Source organism: Schistocerca americana, chromosome 4, assembly GCF_021461395.2.
Source record: "Schistocerca americana isolate TAMUIC-IGC-003095 chromosome 4, iqSchAmer2.1, whole genome shotgun sequence".
Classification (NCBI taxonomy): domain Eukaryota; kingdom Metazoa; phylum Arthropoda; class Insecta; order Orthoptera; family Acrididae; genus Schistocerca; species Schistocerca americana.
This window is the reverse complement of record NC_060122.1, coordinates 760,724,380-760,748,616: the sequence shown is the minus strand read 5'-3', so window position 1 is coordinate 760,748,616 and position 24,237 is coordinate 760,724,380. Positions and strand designations below refer to the sequence as shown.

Below are 24,237 nucleotides of genomic sequence, written 5' to 3'. Positions count from 1 at the left end.
TTAACAATATTTGTGTACCCTTTCAGCATCTTTGTATTATGTATTTTACATGTACCAATTTCAAGCATTCGTCATCAACTAGCATCTACCTCTTCTCCATTCAGTTCTTTATTATGTGAAGATTTGATCCTGATAATCATAGTCATCTGTAATGCCTACACTGATGGTCCAAAATGTCCGTACATGATTCCTTAATAGGGGCAGCGGCATTTACAGTAGTTGTAGGAGCAACAGTCTGGATGATTTTACTGACCTGACCTTGTAACAATAATCAACATGGCATGGCTATTTCGGTACTACCAACAGCTGAAAGGGGAAACTACAGCCGCTATATTTCCGAGGATATGCAACTCTACTGAATGGGTAAAATTGTCCTCCATTAGAATATCTGGACTGGATTTATTGAAACCAATATAGTCATAAAAAATACTCCACTAACATTCCATGAATCGTGTGGAATGTCAGATCACATAATAGCATAATTGGGTAGGTAGATTACAGAATTTGGAAAGATAAGTAGGTAAGCAGAAATACAGTGAGAATTGGTAGGATACAGTGACAGAATGGATTTATGGCCAATTGAGAACAAGGCTGTCAATACAAAATTAAATAGTCTTAATTTTTAAAAAAAAATTAAGAATGTGATGTACAACTGTGATCAGTACAGTGAACGTATTTTTTGTAGCTCAGACAGATGCAAGGACAAGACCCGTTGTATTTGTACAAGTATACTTAGTATACTTTACATGCCTACTAGTTCTGCAGAGGATGATGATGATGATGATATTAAGAAACTCTGATGTAAAATAATTTATTTGCTCTACTAAGGGAGATGAAAATTTAATTGTGATGGGGTCCTGCAATTCAGTATTAGGAAACTGAGGACAGCTAAGAAAACTGTAAATTTCAACAGACATAAAAAGATGTTATGATAAAACACTTAAATTATTATCTCTGAAATGTACTATTTTTGAGAAGACCACAGACAGTCTGATTTGTGAATGTATTTTCACGCCAACAGTCTTAGTGCACATGTAAAAAGTATGTTAGGATATTGGTTTGTAGCAATTTATGTGCAAGATGTTCACAATGGTAACAGTTAACATAATTTACACCATTTCATGATGTACAGAGCTTCATATTTGTTTGATGTTACATACATTGTGCTTCATTTTTGTTTTCTTTTAGCTTTTGCAGTGCCAGTTGACAATGGCCCAAAAGGACTGAAATTGCAGTTGTAAAATAAATAATTTCTACAGGCGATGGTGAATGTGATGCCCTCTGAAAAAAATCATCATAAAATTGGAGCTTTATCTTTCATTTTTAACAATTTATTGGATGCCATTGGGAGTACAACTAAAAACACTGGATTCATCTTGCATATTTAAATGATTTTTTTTTCTTGCACAGACAGATGTTTGCAGTGTTCACTGCCTCACTGTGTGCAGTTTCCTGCTCTAAACTAGAACTTGAAATTAATATAAAACCTCCTGTAAGGTCTCACTTGATGTTACTGCCTTCAATACTACACTGATACCCAGCAACACTAGAGCTATTTGAAGTCACCCTTGGGGCAAGCGAGCTTATAGGAAATTGCTTCCTACAGTTCACATGAAACCTCTCACAAGGAAATGGATTTCCAATTTCTGAAAAAAGTTTTGTACATCATCAACATATATGTACACTTTCTACACTGGCAGATGAGTGGATGACGCATTGCTGCTACCAAGTAGGTCACCTATAGCTTTTGTACACTGCCTGATAAGGAAGGTGAAGTACCCAGGAGTGGACGAGGAAACAAAATGAAACTTCACTTGTTGAAGGTTCTGTGATGTTATTTCACTAATTACATAATCAAATCAAATTTACAAATAAATCAGCAGTGTTAGTCCACTTATCAGTATGACACTGCACACCCTCTGGCCGGTATTCATGCACTGATTTGGTTGGGAAGGGTGCCATAAAGTAGTTGTATCCCACTGTGAGGCAAGCTGGCCCACAAATGTTGTAACTATCCTAGATACTGGCACTGGATAGATTGATGTCTGCATTGGTGCACACTTGTTCCATCAGGGAACTTGCTGGCCACAGGAGTACCTTAACATCATGCAGACAGTTCATAGTGACATGTGCCACATGTACATGAGTGTTGTCCTGTGGAAAAATGGTACCACAATCCTGTCACATGAAAGATGACCACGAGGATGCAGGGTATCAGTTACGTACCATTGTGCCATCACAGTTCTCTCAATCACTAGCAGCCGTGACCAGAAGACATAACTGATGGCAACCCATAACAGGATGGATGAGTAATACTTCTGTGCCTCTCCAACATTGGATGAAAGCGATCTTTTTCCAGGCTGTCTCCATACTTGGCAATGATGTACACTGGGGTAGTGTACACGCACAATTCATTACTGAACACAATGTGACACTGTCCATCAACAGTTGCACTTCACTGTCACAGTACCAATCCAAATGCAGTCATTTGTGTCGTAGTGTAAACAGCAGCCTAAGCATGGGATGGTAATCTAGTCTGACTGCTCCTAGTCTCCGTCCAATGGTACAGAAAGAACAGAATGTTGCAGAGTCCATTGATTTTTCTCATATGACAAACACAAATGTTAAGGGGTTAAGATGCACTTGGTGAAATGATTTACCCTTGTGCTGGTCAGACATGCTTGACTGGAGTCCGACTGCTTAGCTGGGTGGTAACATGCTCGCTTCCCCTGCAAATGGGCCCAGATTCAATTACCGGCCAGGTTGGAGATTTTCTCTACTTGAGAACTGGGCATTGTGTTTTGTCATCATCTTTTCATCCTCATCACCAGTGCACAAGTCACCCAACATGGCTTCAACTGAAATAAGACTTGCACTTGGGGATGAACTTCCCCAGATGGGACCTCCTGGTCAACGATGCCATACACTCATTTCATTTCATGCTTGACCAGATTCTTGTTGACAAATGTGCCTGCCCTCATGTTCCCCTGTAGTCCAACACCAGGCCACTGTCATAACCGAATGCTCTACAAATCTGGATATTGCACTATTCAATCAGCCAGCCAAATGGAGACCCAAGAAGATGCCCCTTTCAAACACTGTCAGGTACTTTATAACACTTTCACACATGATTATGCAACATCATCCTGATCACTCAAGATCTGATGATGTTCCCGCACTTTACATATCCTATGGGGCCAGGTAATAGCACTAAACAAGAACAACACTAATGCAGTCTGATGTGAATTCTACCTGTCACTGAGAACTGCCATGTTAATCAGTTACATACTCACCAATGGTGTGTACATGTACATTTACAAAGTTACATTGACATCTGACCATGTTTTCCAGGTGCTTCACCTTATGCCAGGCCTTGTTTTGAGCAGTCTTACTTGTTCATCAATGAAAAATGAGTAACGTCGCCATATTACAGCATCGAACCCAAAACTCGACAATTTTTAAGAAAATGAAATCTCTGCAGCACGAAAACAATTTGAAAGGCATACAATAAGTTCACCAAAATCTGAAGATTGCACTTTGGATAAAGCACAAAATAATAAATATATTATATACAGTTTACTGCAACTTCAGCTATTCTCTTCATCCAATCATGGAGGATACACAAAAACAGCAATATGCCAAATTTCACAAGATTTAATTATAGTTAACACACATTAGGAGGCAGGGTTTACTGCTCTCAACTTCATTTTGAAACTTGCTTAACTGGTGTTCATATTTGTTTTGACAGCAATAAGGATTCAAGTATAAAAATAAAAGTTTAAAGCCAATAGACAATGAGAATTACATCTGAAAACATCAAACAAAAAACTTCGTGTTTCAAAGGGTAAACCTTCTTGCTGAAACCATTCTTTTCTGTATGCTGGACAATAAACAAATACTGGAGTAAACAGCGGTAAAATTGTATCAATATATTTGAAACAACTTTTTGGAAAATTAGCATATATGTTGGTCAATTGCAAATATTCATCATAATAACATAATCACTCGAAAATATTTTCTGCTAAAATAATAGCCAAACAATTTATTGCCGAATACCTCATAAAAGACAATCTAAAAAATCTGCACATGAAGACCGCAACGGAGCAAATCTGAAAATAAGGAAAACAAACATTTGAAATAAGCTAGATTACGTCATTTCCCTCCCTCTTTTTTGTAAACACTTGCACTCTCACAAGAACAATTAGATCTTAATACAGAAAATACTGCAACAAACATTTGTACATTTTGTCAAATAAGACAAGTACAGTTCATTTTACTACATAACACTGTATTATTGGAAATGAGATTTAATATCTTAAAATCAGTTACATGAATAAAAATGCTCTTAACACTGACTATGAAAAAATACTACTTTTTTTCTTTCTACAATCACAAAGTGGTCTTCATAGTTTTTCCAATTTCTTGAAACAGCAGAGAGGTTAGTACATAAATTCCAGGAATGGGAAGGTGACCCACGTACGGACCAATTTTGCCATTCTAAGTGTATAGAATGAAAGCACACTGGCTGATCTGGTTAGTGGGACGAATTTTTACATATATCTTATCTATGGTACTTCGATTCTGACTCTAGTTTGTGTACTTATTTACAGCAATCTCAAAAAGTAACATCTGCGATAAATTAGTGCTTCAAAATAACCTAATACACAGTCCAGTTAGATTAATGAGACCACTGTCTATGTTCAATGTCAACATGCAATAAGCACTTGTAGACTGCAGGGGACAACACTAGCAGTAGAGGGTATATAAAGTATGCCAGGAGGGTGTGGAAAACATTGCAGTCATTGTCATAAAGCAGAAACGAAGCAATTTATCTGACATCCAAGGGCATGATCACTGGTTTCCAGGCCAAAGGTGGAAGCATTTCTGAAATGGCTAAGTTTGTAAATTGTTCTTGTGCCACTTTGGTTAAAGTATACCATTCATGGCAAAACAGCACTGCCCAAAACCAGAGTTGAAGCAACTGTGGTGCGGCACAGGTACTGGCGAATACACATGTAAGTGTTGGGCAACTGATCACCCATATGGACAATGAGACTACTGACAATGCCTCCTCAATGACAATTCAGTGGACACTGTTGCAGCATATGGGCCTCCACAGCAGGCAGCTGGTTCAAGCATCCATGCAGACTACTGTTTATCAGCAATGAAGATAGGAATCGGCATGCCAATACTGCAACTGGATGTTCACTTTGTGGTGATAGATGGCCTTTTCAGAAGAATCATGTTTTATGTTCCACTGGACAGATGAATGTTGGCATGTATGGCATGCAACATCTCAAGGCAAAAGCATCCAAGACAGAGGAGGTAGCGTTACTGGTCTGGCAAATGTTTTCATGGCATTATAGAAGTCACAATGGATCAACACATGTATCCCTCCATCCTTGTGGGATATGTCTACCCCTACACGCATTTTGTTTTCCCTCAGCACAATGGCATCTGCCAGTAGCACAATGCAATGTGTCACATAGCTCACAGTGTACATGCTTGTTTGGAAGATTTTAGGATGATTTTAGTGTACTCCCCTGACCACCAAACTCTCCAGATTGAAACCCAATCAATAATCTGTTGGATCACCTCGATCATGCTGTTCATGCAAGTGATCCTCAACCGAAAAAACTAGTAAAATTGGCCACAACACTGGAGTCTGTCACAACTGCATATTGCCGTTGGTACCTTCCAGGACTTCAATGATTCACTTGCTGCATGTCCTACACCGATCCACACGGTAAAAAGTGGGTTACTGAGGCTTTTAGCAGGTGTAAATATTTACAGATACTGGTATCTATATTATAGGGTTGATGTACAAGTTCATAGCATTCTTCCACAAGTTTAATAAAGACAATAAATACACGTAACAGAGACTTTAGTCATCAATAATATATTCTCCTTCACTATTTACAACAGTCTACGAACGCTTTTTGATTCTGTGATTGTAGAAATCATGTGGTTTTGAAGCAAAAAACTTGTCAAGCCATATTCAGAGCACATTTTCATCCATAAAGGAAGTTCTTTGAAGGCTGTTCAACAGAGTATGGAAAAGGTGAAAATCTGAGGGTGCAAGGTCACGAGAATAAGGTTGGTGCAAAATGACTTCCCAATCCAACTCCTGTATCATGTTTTTTGTCAGTCTAGCAGAATGAGGATGGGCATTATTGTGAACATCACTTCACGCAATCTTCCTGGTAATTTTTTTGGACCGTGTCCACAAGATGCCTCAATCATTGACAATAAATGTCAGCAGTGATGGTTACACCTCAGGGAAGCAATTTCCAGTATACCACACTATCACTGTGCCACCTGATGCATAACATTATCTTCTGTGACTGTGCAAAGGTCTTTCTGTGGAGAGTTGCCGTTTTGTTTGGGCACAACACTCCTTTCTTTTCCTTACATTTTCATAACACCTGTAACGATATAGCATAGAAATGGTTGGTGTTGCTCACAAGCCAATTGATGATGAGCAAAAAGAGATGCACACATGGCCAGCTGCTGATTTTTGTGATTTTGGCTTCGAGCATTTGGCATCCACACACCCAGTTTTTGATCCTTCCACACTGCATGCAAATGTCACATGGTGACGGAATCATCATAGTTCATCATCTTTGCCTGTTCTTGAGTCCACTGACCAAGATCATTGTGGATTAATTCATTTAAACAACATTCACCAAACCCCGAAGGTGTTTCTGACCCTAGAGAATCAGGATCAAAATGATCCTCTTTAAAACAAGAAAACCATTTTCTTGGCATGCTCTGTCCAATGGCACTATCTCCATACAGGGCACAAATATTTCTGGCTGCTTCCGCTGCTGTTACCCCTCTACTGAAATCAAACAGAAGCGTATGTCGGAAACATATTGATTTCTCCACTTGGCACTCTCATTTTCTAGCATCCACAGCTCCAGTCATTATCTCCAACAGTGAACTACATGTAAAAAATAACAACCAATAAACAAACCCATAGCAACCACAATATTAACATGCAAAACAAAAATGCTATAAACTTATGCACCAATCCCTGATACTAAACTACTAGAAGCTAATCCAGTTACATTTGCAGATTGCCTATTTAATGACTTCCAGGGGCAACAAAATTTTGATTTTTAAGTATTTCATTAAATTACTGACTGAATTTAAAAATCTTAAGTTAAAGGTTTAACACAATAAGACGAGTATTAAAGTTAGAAACTGCGTGTATGTATTGCAGCAGTATAATTTGCATTGCTTAAATTACCCACACTATATTATTCCAGTACTCAAGAATGAGAGCACTTAGAAATGTCCAACAAATTCTACACTTAATTTCAAACCTTTCTGAAACTTTTTCTCATTGACACTCCCCGCAAAACAATGAAAGAAAAAAGATTATTAAGATTATTCCTAGCTATATTTCTGCTATCATGCAGTAAAACTTCAGCATCAGGCAAAGACATTTTAATTTATTATTTCTTTCCTACCAGCTCTAGTCACAACCCATTTTGCAAACACTATCCACTGAAGGCACCTGCAAAATTATATCACTGTATGACACACAATTCAGGATATGTGATGTCACAGACATTGAAATTTGTGAACAGTTCACTTTCAGCTGAAGTTTGATTGTTAAGAATCAGAGGTTAGGTGGAGGGGGGGTGGGGTGTAGTTACTGGTTTTATCACATCTGGCAAATACCTATTCAGAAAGAGAATGTGTGTAACTATGCATTTGCAAAATAATTACTGAACCTGTGCATGAATACAACAGCCTATTAGTGCAGTTGTGCAGCTGTAAGTGATGCTATGGTGTTATGCCAACTGACAGCTGGGTGAAGGGACTGTACAAGATATATTCCACAAATGGCAGTGTACCTCTCTGAAATGGGGGACCTACCATCATAGAATGAAGTAATGTGGGTAGTTAAGTTTGGTTCTACAACCTCTGATAATAAAGTTCGGTGAATGAAGTCGGAACGATCGATCAGGCAACAGTGGCAACTCGCAACGCTGCAACTGCGTAGCGGCCGGTGTTGACAACATGCCCTCACCGTAGTTTCCACTGAGCATCGTTTGTGTTCCGCGTTAGACCTGTTGGATGAAGTGCTTGTTTAGTGCATTGGTTCTCAACTGAGAACAGGACAATGAACGAGCAAAGGATCAATTTAAAGTTTTGTGCTAAGATTGGCAAGACACTGAAAGAAATGCATGTAAAGCTGGTACGTGTTTATGGGGATCAAGCACTGTCCACGATGTGTGTGAACGAGGGGTCTGGCCGTTTTCGATGAAGCTGGGAAAGGGTTTCCAACGATCCCCGTAGTGGATGACGGCGACCACCGTCAGCGACAAACACATTGAGAAAGTGAGGACATTAATCACGAACACCCATTGATTATCTGTGCGCATAATAGCAAATGAACTGCAGATGAACCATGAATCCATGTGACAAGTCCTTATCCAGGAGTTAGGAAAGAGGAAAACGTGTTGTCTTCTGCCCCATCACTGGACAGACGACCAAAAGCAGGCATGTTCAGAGGCTTCAAGGATTCTGTCAAAGCAGTGGATGTGACAACCAATTTCTTGAACTGTATTGTGTAAGGGGTCCGTAGGCCCTTACTATAAGTTTTGCGACAGCACAGGTCGACAGGACCAACAATCGATAGTGTGTGTCGCGTTGCGAGAGCGAGAGCGAGTGTTGAGTAGTGTGGTACGTGCTGTGGGCCGAGCCAGGTGGAGGTCTGTTGCTGGAATGCAAGACCGTACCGACAAAGGGAGTGGCCATCGCCGTGGTTTAACCCCTTTGTGTTAGAAATATACGGGAAAGTGAACAAGTGCAATTACTAGTGTGATTCAGTGATATTTCAGTGCCGATATTTGTATTTTCGCGTCTACCGTGCCGGCATTATTTGGATTGCAGTGTTGGATTGCAGTGTTGGATACAGTGATTAAAATTTGCGTGTGACGATAATGAATAACAAGGAGGCCTGTGCTGAGATTAGCCGTTATTAATTTTGTACGGCGAAGGCAGTGGCTGTCTCCTTACTTTGTGTTTTTGTGATGAATATAGGTCATTGATTAATGAAGCTGTGTTGTCGTTCTTCTTGGCACCAGACATTTCATTATTACAGCATTTGAAAAGGACAAAATGGAATGTAACAACTCCGTAGCAGTCCAATCCGATTGCCAGCCCCATTAGGTACACGGTCACATTAACTAATATCTGTTTTGGGCTGCTATCAGATTCCGATCGAGCGGGATAAGTCAGTAGATTAAACCGGAGTGTTACAATTGTCACTGAGGATGAAACCTGGTGTCTCCAGTGCAACCCTGAAATGAAACGGCAAAGCATGGAATTGTGTTCTCCAACATCACCTCATCGGAAAAAGGTAAGAGCCAAAAAATCATGCATCAAAACGATGCTCATCACAGCTCTTTCAATAGTCACGGCATTATCCAAAAGGAATTTTTACCTGAGGGAACGACAACGAATGCTGCACAGTACGTTGAAATTATGAACCATTTCATGTAACATCTACGCAGGGTATGACCCCAGTACACACAACAAGGTTCCTGGTTTCTTGTTCATAACAACCTTCACCCCTTCAATATCGTCAAACAGTTCCTGGCAAAAAAGGGGGTGTGCACCACCATCCACCATACTCACCAGATCTCAATCCTCCAGGCTTCCTAATATTCCCTCGACTCAAACTCGCTTTGAAAGGGAAGAGATTTGACGATATTCCTGACACACAACAACACATGACACAGCTTCTGAACACCATCCCAAAGGAAGACTTCATGCAAAGTTCCCAGGACATGTATCACGGAGCTCAGAGGTGCACAGTTCTGGGAGGTGACTATTTCAAAGGAGAGTAAGGTAACTGTAGTTCATAGTTCATCTACGCTCATGTTACAGAACTATTCACTGAACTTTGTCAGAGGTTGTATTTATAGCATTACCTAGTGTGGTATCACATCGCTATTAACGCACATAAAAGAGCTGAGCAATTTTCTAGTTATGGTTTATATGCTATAGAAGTAAGAACTGTGTTCTGCTGGTTTTGCCTTGGTCAAACTGAATAAGACAAGAAGGTAATGTTGAAAAACACTGTGTTCACATCTAAATATTGCTTCTTGCTTCCCAACAGCAGCCATCTTCAATCGTTGAAAACTTAAAAACTGTTAATAGAAGAAAGGAAAGATCATTTTGGAAAAAGGCTGACTGAAGTTCTTGAAAAAGCAAATATTCTATTTGTAAAGCTGAAAACAGTGCATTATGGTTGTGCTCTGCTGAATTCCTGAATGAATATCTAATGCGTATAAGAACTTTGCATGAGAAAATTCGCCAGGTAAGTAACAGGTTTTTGACTGGAAATTGGACTGTGTGTTAGAAATAACTGAAAACAGCACCAATACCTGGTATACCAATTCCTATACTGACTGAAGGACACAGCAATAATGTGCAAAAAATACAACTGATAGGTATCATTTCATTTTCAACATTACACTGAAAACTATGGCACGAGGAAAAAATAGAGAACAAACTTGGAAAAATAAATCATTAAAAAATTACTCCAAAACTGGCAAAAAAAACGCACACATCAAAAATGGCCATCAGATGATATTGTTGTGTCCTGTCACTACTTTATCGGAAGTATTTCCAAGAAAAATGTCGACCAAGATACAAATTAAACAAAAATCATGATTAGTAGCAGCAAATATATTATTAAATTTGAACTTCGATTTTATATTCTCTGATTTTACGTTCTTCACAATTCTGCACCATAAATTCATAGCCCCTGTGAATAATCTATAAGATCAATGCTAAAAATTTTGCGATTTTACATTTCTTCCTCGTAAGGTTTACATCAATTCTACGATGCTCAACATCCCACGAGACTTCATCCTGTTGTCTTCCTACAGACATTTGATGTGATTGAACAAGTTATAAGTGCAACAAAAGAAAGGCAGTTTGCACCGCAGGTGCCAAAATTAAGGGAATGTTTTAGGCCGTTGCAGATTTAGGAGACATCAGGGAGTAAATACTAACCTAATCCATGATCGGTATTGCCAACACAATTTGCAACATTTAGCTTCATCATGCAAATATAATACAACTACTGCTAGGTTGCAGCAGCAGTGGAAAAACAGGGCAGTCGATGTTCTGGATCGAGCCAACATGTGATGAAAGGGCCCAGCCCCCACCTTTTCTTGTGCCACTTATAATTCAGCCAAATTCTTTTGTGCTTATTTCTAATGTACTGTATTCAGCATAATATCAATCATCAACCTTTTAAATTAAAACCACAAGTCTTGAAGAAAACGTGCCATCAGAATCAAGGAAACATTGGCCATTTCCAGACTGATATTGCTCTTATTGGCTGGCGACCTGTTACATCAGCCAACACAGCCACCACGCCACACAACACACACAAAATGAGTAAGTCTAGATAAGGGCTACCGGCAGTCATAGTGGTGACTATCTGATTGCTCATAGATTGGCAGTGCAACAATTTTGTATAGCCAATGAGAGGCGAGGAGAGGGGCAATGTAGTACCGAAATTGAAACCATTGACTTCTTTGTCATTTTTTGGTATATTAGTGAGTTTCTAGAAAAATATTTTGTGATTATGGCAGCGAGTGTATAAAGTGGACTGATGTTGGTGCATGTCTTGTGGATTAATTGCAGAAAAACAAAAATGTATCAAATGAGGGGGTGGTACAGAATCGATCTGTGTGAGTATACTGTAAGTGGATCAGTGTTTTTTAATTGTATCATGGGAGAAGGAAGGTGGCTCAATGTTTATTCATAGTAGTCGTGCATTCGATACATTAATAAACACTGATCCACTGACGTCCTCCCATGATTTAATTAAAAAACATGGATCCACCTACTGTCTCCCATGATTTAATTAAAAACACTGATCCACCTGCCTCCACCCATGATTCACTCAAAAAACATTGATCTGTTAACTCAGTGTGCAGAGTGACTGTGTAGCAACACATTACAGAGAAATAGTTCACCTTTTTTTAAATTTATTTATTTATTTATTTTTTATTTTTTTTAATAATATATGAATGCTTGAGACACAGCCCTCAGTTTAAAATAATAGCACAGTTTAAACAGCTGTGGCTCACACAAGGAACAATCAAATTAATAACCGTCATTTACAGCAATGTTTGCCCTTCCTTCCAAATGTATTACTTTGAAACATGTCATCTTCCTGCTGCTCTCTCATTGGCTGCCCTACACAAACAGCTGACCCACCTTCTTTTGCTTCCATCACACCTCACAGCAGTGCTGACAACATTCCTGCACGAAGCAAGTAAGTATGACACTGGTGCTATTCTAGATATTTACTAAAATGAGCTCGCCTGCTGGATGTGTGGAGAGGAGTGGCTCTTCAACAATGGGAGTGCAGATACGGATTAAAGAAGCTTGTGAAGTACTGATAATACACTTTTGTGCAGATCATGTGCTATGGCAGAGGTGTCACACAGAAACAGAACAAGGGTTTTGCGATAGCACATTTTAAAAACTTTTGTGTTCAAATATGACATTGTACAGGTGCAGCAACTACGTACAGTAATCACACACACAGTTTTCAATACACACTGTAGATTGCAAAGATTGGTAGCATAGATAGAAGGCATGAAGTAAAATTGTAGCACTTTAGCTTTCTTTTAAATTTACATTTTACAAAGTATACAGAAATTGACTGTGCTGCTTCCTAATAAGCTTGTAAAGTCAATTGAGGGAGTAAGCTCATTTTTTCATGTCTCTGTTTCTCTCATCGAGCCTAAAGTAGCACTTTAATGGTGGTAAGCATATGAAGTTTGGCTTGTAAGAAACACGTTAAACAATAATAGCAATGGTGACGAAGTTTGTAATTAAGCAGATATCCACATTTTTGCTTATTGTTTAACAACTTGACTGCTGTGACATTTTCGGTTTAATTCACCATGTTCATCATTTTTTGCTTTTTTTCTCTATGAGCACAAAGGAAAACTCTCTCAAAACAGCATGTTTTCACATATAATTTGTGAATGTAGCATGTTGGATAATAGCTCAATTACCTTCCCCCAAATATCAATTTCAATTTTTTGATGAGCTTTTGCTTGTTGTTACACATCTGTGATGAAATTCACTACCACAAATTATTGTATAAGCATCGCATTGTACATTTAATTTCCTTCCTTATACAGATTTTTTACAACGTATTGGAGAGGATTACTATTTTTAATCAAATGCACTAATTACATATTTTTTCTCACATTTTGAGGTTTTAACATTTTCCTCAATTGTTAATTCTTCTCTATTTAGCATTTTTAAAGTCTGTACAACACGAAAATGTAAAACTGGTGTTTCACTGTACTTAAAAAAAATTGTGACCGAATGGTATGCTGTCTCTTCATCGTTCCACGTACAGTGAAACCTGTTTATAATATCTCTCCCCCCCCCCCCCCCCCCCCTCACAATTCCTCTATATTATGCCCATATTTTCCAGTCCTGAACACCAATCCATACACCCATTGCTAAATTTTTCTCTGTACTACGTTTCCTCTAGACAATGATTCTGTCCATGTAATGCTCCTATGTTTGTCTTATTTCTGGAACCCTAATCAATTATTTCCCTTTTTTATAACATTTAAGGAAATGCATGTAGACGCTTCATTTTCCCTTCTGTGGGTTTACATGTGCTCTGAAAGGTCATGCTGGCTTGAGTCACATCACATGACAGGGTCAGCAATCAAGTCACCTGAGATGTAATGCACATTGTGTTTGCTATCTGTCTTGTTGGTGCCATTTTATTGTTTTTAACATAAGAAAATGTTAATGAGCTGTAGCAAAAACAACAGTGGATATAGCAGAAGGCAGTGAAATGTAGAGAAGTGTAGATCACCAGTATCAAGGTTTTGAAGACTTTTCAGTGAATGGCAGAGAAGCGGAAAAAGATTTCTACTGAAGAAAAAGTTTTAATTATTAGAGTCCAATCCTCATGAGTTGGACGGAGCTAGCTGAGGAACTGGAACTGGCCCCTTCTACTCACCACTGTACTGAAAACCTAATCATACGTAATAGAAGCAGCTGAAGTATGTGAAAATTGCGGATGAAACCTATGACGAAACAGAGCAGTTTTAATAATTGGGCTTCAACAAGCTCATGTCACAAATATTCCCATAAACTGAACAACTTTAAAGGAAATGGATCTACAAGTAGCTTTGTGGTTAGGGGTTGAAAGTTTCAAGGCTTTCAATGTTGGAATGTCTGCAGCTCGTGGTCTAGTAGCTAGTGTTGCTGCCTCTGGATCACGGGGTCCCGGGTTCGATTCCAAGCTGGGATGGGGATTTTCTCTGCCTAGGGACTGGGTGTTTGTGTGGTCCTCATTATTTCGTGGTCATCATCATCATCATCATCATCACCACATCCGTGACAGTGAACAGATTGGACTGTGTAAAAACTGGGACTGGGACTGTGTGTGTGTGTGTGTGTGTGTGTGTGTGTAAAAATCGGGACTTTGTACGGGCGCTGTTGCCTGCGCAGCTGAGCTCCCCACAAACCAAACATCACCACCACTCAATGCTTGGAATGATAAATTTTGAGAGTGGCACAGTGCTGTGTATAAAGCAGAATAAGGGGAGAGCGAAAGTGTAGACCAGCATACACTGTACCTCATTGATAGAGGCAGACTCTCCTCAATCTCACAACCGGCTATGAATTACGCAACATTTTTAATGCTGATGAAACAGGCATACTCTTTAATTTAATGCCAGACAAGACTTCTACTTTCGATGGTGAAAACTGATGTGACAGTAAAAAAAAAGCAAGGAGCGCCTTATCGTTTTATTGTGCATGAATGCTGATAGTTGCAAGATACTAAAACCTTTGGCCATCAAAATGCCTAAAAACCCAAGGTGTTTCAAACATATTTCTACCACTCCATGTAAGTACAGCCTATTGCATTCATTGTTGAGAGACGCATGGAAAACTGAAGTAAAAACAAATGTAATAGTGACACAGAAGATGACCCTGTGCCCACATACACAGGCATCTGAAGAATTCAAAACACTCAGAAGCTTGCTGACGAGCCATAACTTGAGGACACACACTCATAATGAGGCGTTCAGATAGTCGGTTTTCCTTTGCGCGATTCGTATGGCACAGAGGGGTGGAAATATGACTTTGGCGCAAATAGTGCCCTCCACCACACCACTTGGTGGCTAGCGGAGTATGTATGTAGATGTAGATGAACCATAACACAACCTTCTCATTTGAAGCTAGAAATGATTCCAATAATATACCGAAAAAACAGGAAGCAAACTGCTTGCTTGAATACTTAAAAGAAAATACTAGGATTGCCATGCTCGAGTTGCATCAATTCAAAGATTTTCATGATAATTTGACTACAGTTGTATTTTGCTGTAAGATGTCTTCGGTAAAATTTGATTATTGTCAACTGGAAGTCCTCTTTAGACAGTGAGGAGGCAAAAATCATGGGATAGTGATACACATAAATACAGAAGGCAGTAGTACTGCATACACAAGTTGGTTGTCATTTGTACTCAAATGATTCATGTGAGAGGATTTCCGACATGATTAGGGCTGTACAACAGGAATTAACAGAATCTGAACGTGCAATTGTAGTTGGAGCTAGCAACATGGGACATTTTGTTTTGGAAATTGTTAGGGAATTCAATATTCTGAGACTCACAGTGTCAAGAGTGAGCCGAGAACACCAAATTTCAGGCATTCCCTCTCATCACAGACAACACAGTGGTTGATGTCCTTCACACTTAGTGTTTGTGTTGAGTTTTCAGTGCAAACAGACAGACAACACTGGGTGAAATAACAGCAGAAATCAATGTGGGATGTACAACAAACACGTCCATTAGGACAGTGTGAGCTGTGGCAGCAGACAACTGACCTGTAGCATCTCTCCTGGACTTGTGAACATTTACATTGGCTCCTAGACTACTGGAAAACTGTGGTCTGCAAAGATGAGCCCCAATTTCACTTGGTAAGAGCTTATGGTAAAGCCATGAACCCAAACTTTCAACAAGACACTGTGCAAACTAGTGGTGGCTTGATAGTGGTGTGAGCTGTGTTTACAAGAAATGGAATGGGTCCCTGGTCCAACTGAACCAATGTCTGACTGGAAATGGTTATGTTCGGCTACTTAGAGATCATTTGCAGCCATTCATGGACTTCATGTTCCCAACCACAATGGAATTTTTATGGATGATAATCCACCGTGTCACCAGGACACGATTGCTCATGATTGGTTTGAAGAACATTCTGGACAATGCCAGTGAATGATTTGGCCACCCTGATCGCTTGACATTAAGCCCATCAATCATTTATGGGATATAACCGAGAGGTCATTTCTTGCACAAAAACCTGCACAGGCAACACTTACACAATTATGAATGGCTAAACCAGCAGCGTGACTCATTTTTGCAGGGGCTTCCAATGACTTGCCGAGTCCATGCCACGTCAAGCTGCTAGACTAAGGCAGACAAATGGAGGGCTGACACAATATTAGGAGGTATCTCAAGCATTCTGCTACCTCAGTGTAGTGGTTTCCCCTATACCGTGCTCAGAATCCGTGATGCCTCAGAAGTATTATACAGAATTTTCACTGTACGAAGCTCACAAGAAAGCAAGTTCTTCGGTGCCTCAGTAAGCTTCCCCAAACTACAAAATGCAAGACAAACTGCTTCTGTATAAGCAAACAATGGAAAATACAAGATGGAACAAAAGGATAGATTGCTACTCACCATATAGCAGAGATGTTGAGTTGCAGATGGCCCTATCTGCTACTCAACATCTTTATGTGAGCAGCAATCTATCATTCCCATAATATTGTTCCTGTATAATACTAGATACAACACACGAACATAATGTGGCTTATGATGCTGTGAATATGTCTGCAAAAGTGCTTTATACATAACTCTTGTTACGAAACTAGATACATTCTGATCATTTTGCACGGTTGAGCACATAAACACAACTTACTTGGCAAATGCTGCACAAGAACTATGTCTTACTCAAATGAAGTAATCATTGTGAAGTCAGCATTACTGAACACAAAAAATGTAAATAAAAGAATACTCAATTTTTGTAATCAAGAAATGGAAATATAAAGAACGTAAAACTTTCTTTCCATTACCTGTAATTACTAACTGTTCTATTTGGAAAGTTGCTTCTAGATACTGTAAGCATCTGTTTTAAATGCCATAAATACAGACTATTAACTCTGCTAAAAGTTTCATACAAAGCTTAAAACAAGGATGTTGTCACAGTTATAAAATTTTATTAATGCAAGTAGTCACATAGCTGTGAGGAAAGGAGACAAATTTTACTAAGAACAACACACAAGGCATGATGTCACATGGACATCAGAGAGTGGGCCAGCACTCCAAATGGTATCCACTTGCTCACACCATGCTGAGAAGCAGTGATGCCTTAATGGCTATGCGAAAACAGCACCCTCAAGCACCAGCAGGAATGTTTGAGAACCTTCTGGAAGAATCTTTATGAAGACCTTTGGAAGAGTTGGGGAACGGTGAACAGGGCATGAGGGTGGGGGGAGATGACATCTCTAAGGAAAAAAGTTTCACAAGAGTACCTGAAAATGGTCAGTGCGAGGGCCAAGACAGTCAGGAGAACATTTTTGTGACTTGTAAAAGGACTTTTCGGAGGTGGCAGCAATGTTCTTTTAGCAGTCTGCTTTCACTTCATTAGTTGAAAATAGCAGACCGTACATTTGTATAGATAGGTGTGGAGTTCTGATGGACATGTGCAACAGAACACCACACCTATCTACACAAATGTACTCTATATGTTTGCTACTTTCAACTAACAAAGTGAAAACAGACTGTCACAAGAAAGTTGCAACGAACTCCACAAAGTCCTTTTACAAGTCAGGAAAATGTTCTTCTATACAACAGTTTCATGCCTTATCAGATAAAAGAAAATTATCATCAGTGGGGATTGAACATGGGACCCTTGGTATGACAACCACACACTCTACAAACTCACCCATTAGAAATCTACAAAAAAAAAAAAGACTCAGAGATATGCTTTTCCTGTGCTCCATAGTTCCGTTGTTACTTTTAATTACCGTTTACGCACCTTCTACTACATGACAGCATACAGCACAAACTAAATTGGTGTTTCGGTTGATAGTCTACTGACATACAACATTTGACACCGATCTGACAGTCTTATCCGAGGAGATCTTCCCCCTCTCACTCTGTTAAAGTTAACTTAGCAGATCTCAGACCACACTGTAGTGACATCGTGATTACGCCATAAAGGCCACACTTTCATCCAAAATCAGTGATAGAACCTGTGTTGGGATGTGACGATGTGAACAGAATTTACACCCACATGGTTTTTGTGAAAGATTATGGTAGTCAGCTGGTGGAAATTTAATTTTCCTCAAGGCCTCCAACTATCAGACATTACACTTAAACTATATCCAAAACTTGGTAAAACTGCAAAGGTGATCTAGAATGTAACTAACAAATATCAGCAGTTTGTTTTCATTTGTATTTTATTACAGAAAAACCTACAGATTTTAAACTACTTTTCAACATATTCACATTGAAAATTAAGGCATCACATCCTGGCACTAACTGCAACATACCCGCTTCACGGCATTTGGCCACCTGTGACTGAAACCAGTTTTGGATGTTTACCTAGATCTCATCATCACTAACAAAGGCTGGCCAGCAAAAAATTTCCTGAGATGAGAAAACAAATGGAACAGAGGTTGAAAATGCCACTTCAGTTGCATGTTACTTTATTTTCATGTGACTGGTTTTGGACTGTTATAAGCACATCCTCAGGTGTCGTACTGGAAATAGCAAAAGACGGGAAATAATTTTCACATGCTGCAACACATACAAAACACAAAAAACTGTGTTTTACCACAGTTCTGGACCGACCTGTTCAATACGCTTCTTTACTATGTATAAAGCACTTTTAACTTATATCGTGTGTCTTTTATGTAATTTTTTTTTGTTTTTTTTTCCTTCATTTTAAATGTAAACCAATAAATTCAAATTGTGAACGGCCGGGCTAGTGGTCCTGCGTTGTTCTCTCTGTCAATGATGGGAGCACTTTTGCCACTCTGGTTTACCAATTTGCCTCCTCATTCGCATCCGCTACTCCCTGATATGTGTTCATAGGCAGCACACTGCGCCTGGTACACGCAGTGCTCGGGGACCACAGCACAGCGTGTCATGATACCATTAGTATATATTCCCTACTACTGTCTGGTGCCACCTGCACATTGATATTGGTTTCACAGCACCTAGCCCAACTGGCGGTTTCAAAATGTTTTTTAAAAGTTTTTAAGACTTTTTAGGAAAAAAAAAATGTGTTTTGTTTGTGTGTTGCGGCATGTGAAAATTATCTCCTGTCTTTTGCTATTTCCAGTACGACACCTGAGGATAGGCTTATAACAGTCCAAAACCGGTTGTGTTATAATAAAGTAACTTACAACTGAAGTGGTATTTTCAACCTCCGCTATAATGCTCATGCTCAGTTGTGGATGTTCTTCCAACTGGATTGTTTGAAACAAATGGAAGTCTGATGCAACTAGGTCCACACTGTAAGGAGCGTGACAGAAATGTTCCCAGTAAAATGAATGAAGTACAGCCTGAGATTGCACTCATATGTGTAAGTTGAATTTGTGTTCGTGTTCACAAGTGTGTGTGTGTGTGTGTGTGTGTGTGTGTGTGTTGTTGTTGTTGTTGTTGTTGCTGTTGCTGACAAAGGCCATAATGGCCAAAAGCTGTAATTGTGAGAATCTTTGTTGTGCCTATCTGCAACTTGGCATCTCTGCTATATGGTGAGTGGCAACCTTCCTTCTCATAATATTCTTACAAGTACAATAGTTGTTACACGTGCAGTATGTGACCACACATTGTCATGCACGAAAACAGCACCACAAATCAGTAATCAAACCTTTTGTTCTGTATTATGCAATGTAAATTCTTCTATGTCTTATACTGTTTCGGGATATTTGTAAACATCCCAACACACCACTGGAAAGCTGTCGACAAGAGATGCTCGTGAGTAAACTGAATAAGGATAAATATAGTGGGAAAGGGAAACTATGTGCTTTCCTTTCTTCTATGCAGTGAATGTGGTGTAGTGGTGAAGCCTGCAAGAAGGGGACCAGTAGAAATGGTATTATAACCACTGGTCATCTGGGAGTCATTTGTGCCATGATGCAGAAAGTGCCTGAACCCGAAAGCCTTGGAGTAAATGATGCACCATCATTGGCTTAATGAACAACTGAAGAGTGGTAGTTGTTTTTCTGGTTTTTTCTCTCAGTTCCTACAGTATGCATGTAGACATTTGGATGTACTCAAGAGAGTGATATTACCATAGCAATTGTTAGTTGCATAGTGGAAAGTAATAATGAAAATATCTTCTGGTAAACCTTGCGGGATGTAAGGTCGTGGTCCACGAAACTCTTCAGCTCCTAACGTTTCGTCCAGTGCTTCGCTGGACATCTTCAGAGGGGTGTTTCTCCTCCGGTGAGTCTTGCCGACTGACGGGTCGGACGTCTGAGAGCGACTTATGTATCGTAGAAAGTGGGCGTGACCAGAGTTACACGTGATATGCAGAGATAACCTTTGTCAGAGATAAAACTTAACTATCGATCGTAATCTTGTCACGGATAAAACTGTCTAGCAATTCTGTAGTGCTACTGTCCAAATATCACTAAGTTTCATGGTATCTTCTTTCCGATTAAAATTATCCCTATGTTTATATATTTCAATTGCTTCTCTGCAAAGCCGTGGGTAATAGTTCGTCGTCGTAGATAAAATTTTTGTTTCTGAAAACTTCACTTGATGATTTCCTGGCTGAAAAGCGTGTTCTGCTACAGCCGATTTATCTGTTTTTCCTAATCGGCAAAGACTTCTGTGTTCTTTTAACCGTGTATTTACGCTTCTTTTTGTTGTTCCAACATAAACTTTACCACATGTACACGGAATTTTATATACGCCACTGGCTGATAGAGGAGCGCGTTTATCTTTTACAGACCGAAGAACATGACAAATTTTCTTCGTTGGTCTAAAAACAGGTCTAATATCATGTTTACTTAAAATCTTTCCAATCTGATCCGTTACTTTCTTTATAAAAGGGAGAGAGACTGTATTCTTCCATCGTTTTTCGCACTTGTCCTTAACCTTTTTGTTGTTTGGGTGCAGAATTCTGCTTACTTCTTTCTTTGAGTAGCCATTTTTCTCAAAAGCGTGCTTCAGATGTTTTAATTCGTCGTCTAGATACTCTGGTGTGCAAATCCGTCTGGCTCTGTCAACGAGACTTGTAATCACACCTCTTTTTTGTTTTGGATGGTGGTTAGAGTTTTTATGTAAGTATCTGTCTGTGTGCGTTATTTTTCTAAAAATCTGTTGTTTCAAGCTTCCATCCGTCTGTCTCATAACTAAAACATCCAAAAACGGTATTTTGTTATCATTTTCTCTCTCCATGGTAAACTGGATTCTTGGATTTATATTATTAAGGTAATCAAAAAATTCGTCTAAGGCTTCTCTACCATGTGGCCAGACCACAAATGTATCGTCTACATACCGATACCAGCGAGATGGTTTCTTATCTGCTTTCTCCAAGGCTGACTGTTCGAATTTCTCCATGTAGAAATTAGCTACTGCAGGACCCAATGGGTTACCCATTGCTACGCCATTAAGTTGTTCGTAAAACTCATTATTCCACTGGAAATGACTGGAAGTAAGACAGTGTCTGAAAAGAGCAGTCAGATCTTCTGGAAAAATATCCGTTATAAAATCCATAACTTCATTAACTGGAATCATAGTAAATAAAGATACTACATCGAAACTTACTAAAATATCTTCAGGAGTCAGAATTAAACCTTCAATTTTCTCTATAAAATGACGTGAGTCCTTTATATATGAATCCGTTTTTCCTAAATATGGTTGTAAGCGAGTTGTTAGATATCTTGCTATTTCGTACGTAGGAGAATTGATAGCACTAACAATCGGTCTCAGAGGAAGGTCCTTCTTATGTACCTTGGGTAGGCCATAGAGTCTAGGACACATAGCTTCAGTCTTCAATAAAGCTCTTTTTTCTTCTTTTTGAATAGAAGTGGCCGATTTTATCAAATTATTGGTTTTCCGTAGTACGTTGGCTGTAGGATCTTTCTTAAGTTTTTTGTATTGCCCTGCCGTTAAAAGATTCAAAATTTTGCTTTGATAATCTTCTGTATTTAAAACGACCGTAGCATTCCCTTTATCAGCAGGAACAATCACTATGTCTTCATCTGCATTTAAATCTCTCAGAGCCTTTCTTTCGCCATTGGTTAAATTACTTTCCAGAGGTTTACTGCGGCATAATACTCTAGTGGTTTCGATCCGGATTGCATTTGCAGTTTCTTTGGGGAGAGTACGTATACCTGCTTCTACATTTGCAATAATATCCTCAACAGGAACTTTCGGAGGTGTTATAGAGTAGTTTCCTCCTTTTGCAAGAACTGAAATTTCGTCTTGAGATAAAACTCTGTCTGACTTATTAATAACAGTTTCGGACATCACTATATTATTTGTAGATTCTGCATGAGTTTGTAACTTTTCGAACTTCTTCTTATGCCTTCTAGTAGTCGTTTCCATCATGGTTTCCATAGATCGAAATGTAAGGCAATCTATTTTATTCCATAGGGCTCTCTGTATCTTACTAGCAAGGAATAAATGTAACTGCAGTAACTTACGGTCAACAGAATCCATCTCTCGTCTTGTATAATGTATTCTCTCTCGAAGTAGTGCTGCTTCCGTATAATCAAATATCCGATGAACGCGGGCTGTCTGGAACATCCTCTTCAACTTTAGAAAATTCGGTATGGTAGACGAATCCCTACAACGCAACAAGAATGTTAAAGTACAAATTAAATGCGCTCTCTTCTTACGTAAAATTTCCAGGCGTCTAACTGATTTTGAGAATTGCTCCCCGTAGAGTCTTCTGATCATAGTATGAAGGCTTTCACGACCGGATGACATATCTTCTGGTAAACCTTGCGGGATGTAAGGTCGTGGTCCACGAAACTCTTCAGCTCCTAACGTTTCGTCCAGTGCTTCGCTGGACATCTTCAGAGGGGTGTTTCTCCTCCGGTGAGTCTTGCCGACTGACGGGTCGGACGTCTGAGAGCGACTTATGTATCGTAGAAAGTGGGCGTGACCAGAGTTACACGTGATATGCAGAGATAACCTTTGTCAGAGATAAAACTTAACTATCGATCGTAATCTTGTCACGGATAAAAACTGTCTAGCAATTCTGTAAAAGTAACGGATCAGATTGGAAAGATTTTAAGTAAACATGATATTAGACCTGTTTTTAGACCAACGAAGAAAATTTGTCATGTTCTTCGGTCTGTAAAAGATAAACGCGCTCCTCTATCAGCCAGTGGCGTATATAAAAATTCCGTGTACATGTGGTAAAGTTTATGTTGGAACAACAAAAAGAAGCGTAAATACACGGTTAAAAGAACACAGAAGTCTTTGCCGATTAGGAAAAACAGATAAATCGGCTGTAGCAGAACACGCTTTTCAGCCAGGAAATCATCAAGTGAAGTTTTCAGAAACAAAAATTTTATCTACGACGACGAACTATTACCCACGGCTTTGCAGAGAAGCAATTGAAATATATAAACATAGGGATAATTTTAATCGGAAAGAAGATACCATGAAACTTAGTGATATTTGGACAGTAGCACTACAGAATTGCTAGACAGTTTTATCCGTGACAAGATTACGATCGATAGTTAAGTTTTATCTCTGACAAAGGTTATCTCTGCATATCACGTGTAACTCTGGTCACGCCCACTTTCTACGATACATAAGTCGCTCTCAGACGTCCGACCCGTCAGTCGGCAAGACTCACCGGAGGAGAAACACCCCTCTGAAGATGTCCAGCGAAGCACTGGACGAAACGTTAGGAGCTGAAGAGTTTCGTGGACCACGACCTTACATCCCGCAAGGTTTACCAGAAGATATGTCATCCGGTCGTGAAAGCCTTCATACTATGATCAGAAGACTCTACGGGGAGCAATTCTCAAAATCAGTTAGACGCCTGGAAATTTTACGTAAGAAGCGAGCGCATTTAATTTGTACTTTAACATTCTTGTTGCGTTGTAGGGATTCGTCTACCATACCGAATTTTCTAAAGTTGAAGAGGATGTTCCAGACAGCCCGCGTT

General features: G+C 39.3%; 1 protein-coding gene across 2 annotated transcripts in view; it reads right to left on the bottom strand.

The window, feature by feature from the left end:
- Positions 1-1,817: 1,817 nt before the first annotated feature.
- Positions 1,818-24,237, bottom strand: part of LOC124612269 (OCIA domain-containing protein 1) — a 52,244-nt gene continuing 29,824 nt past the window's right edge. For both annotated transcript variants that reach the window (XR_006979519.1, XM_047140364.1), the window contains exon 7: positions 1,818-4,109. The gene's annotated coding sequence lies outside the window, so the exon portion shown is untranslated. The remainder of the gene's footprint in view (positions 4,110-24,237) is intronic.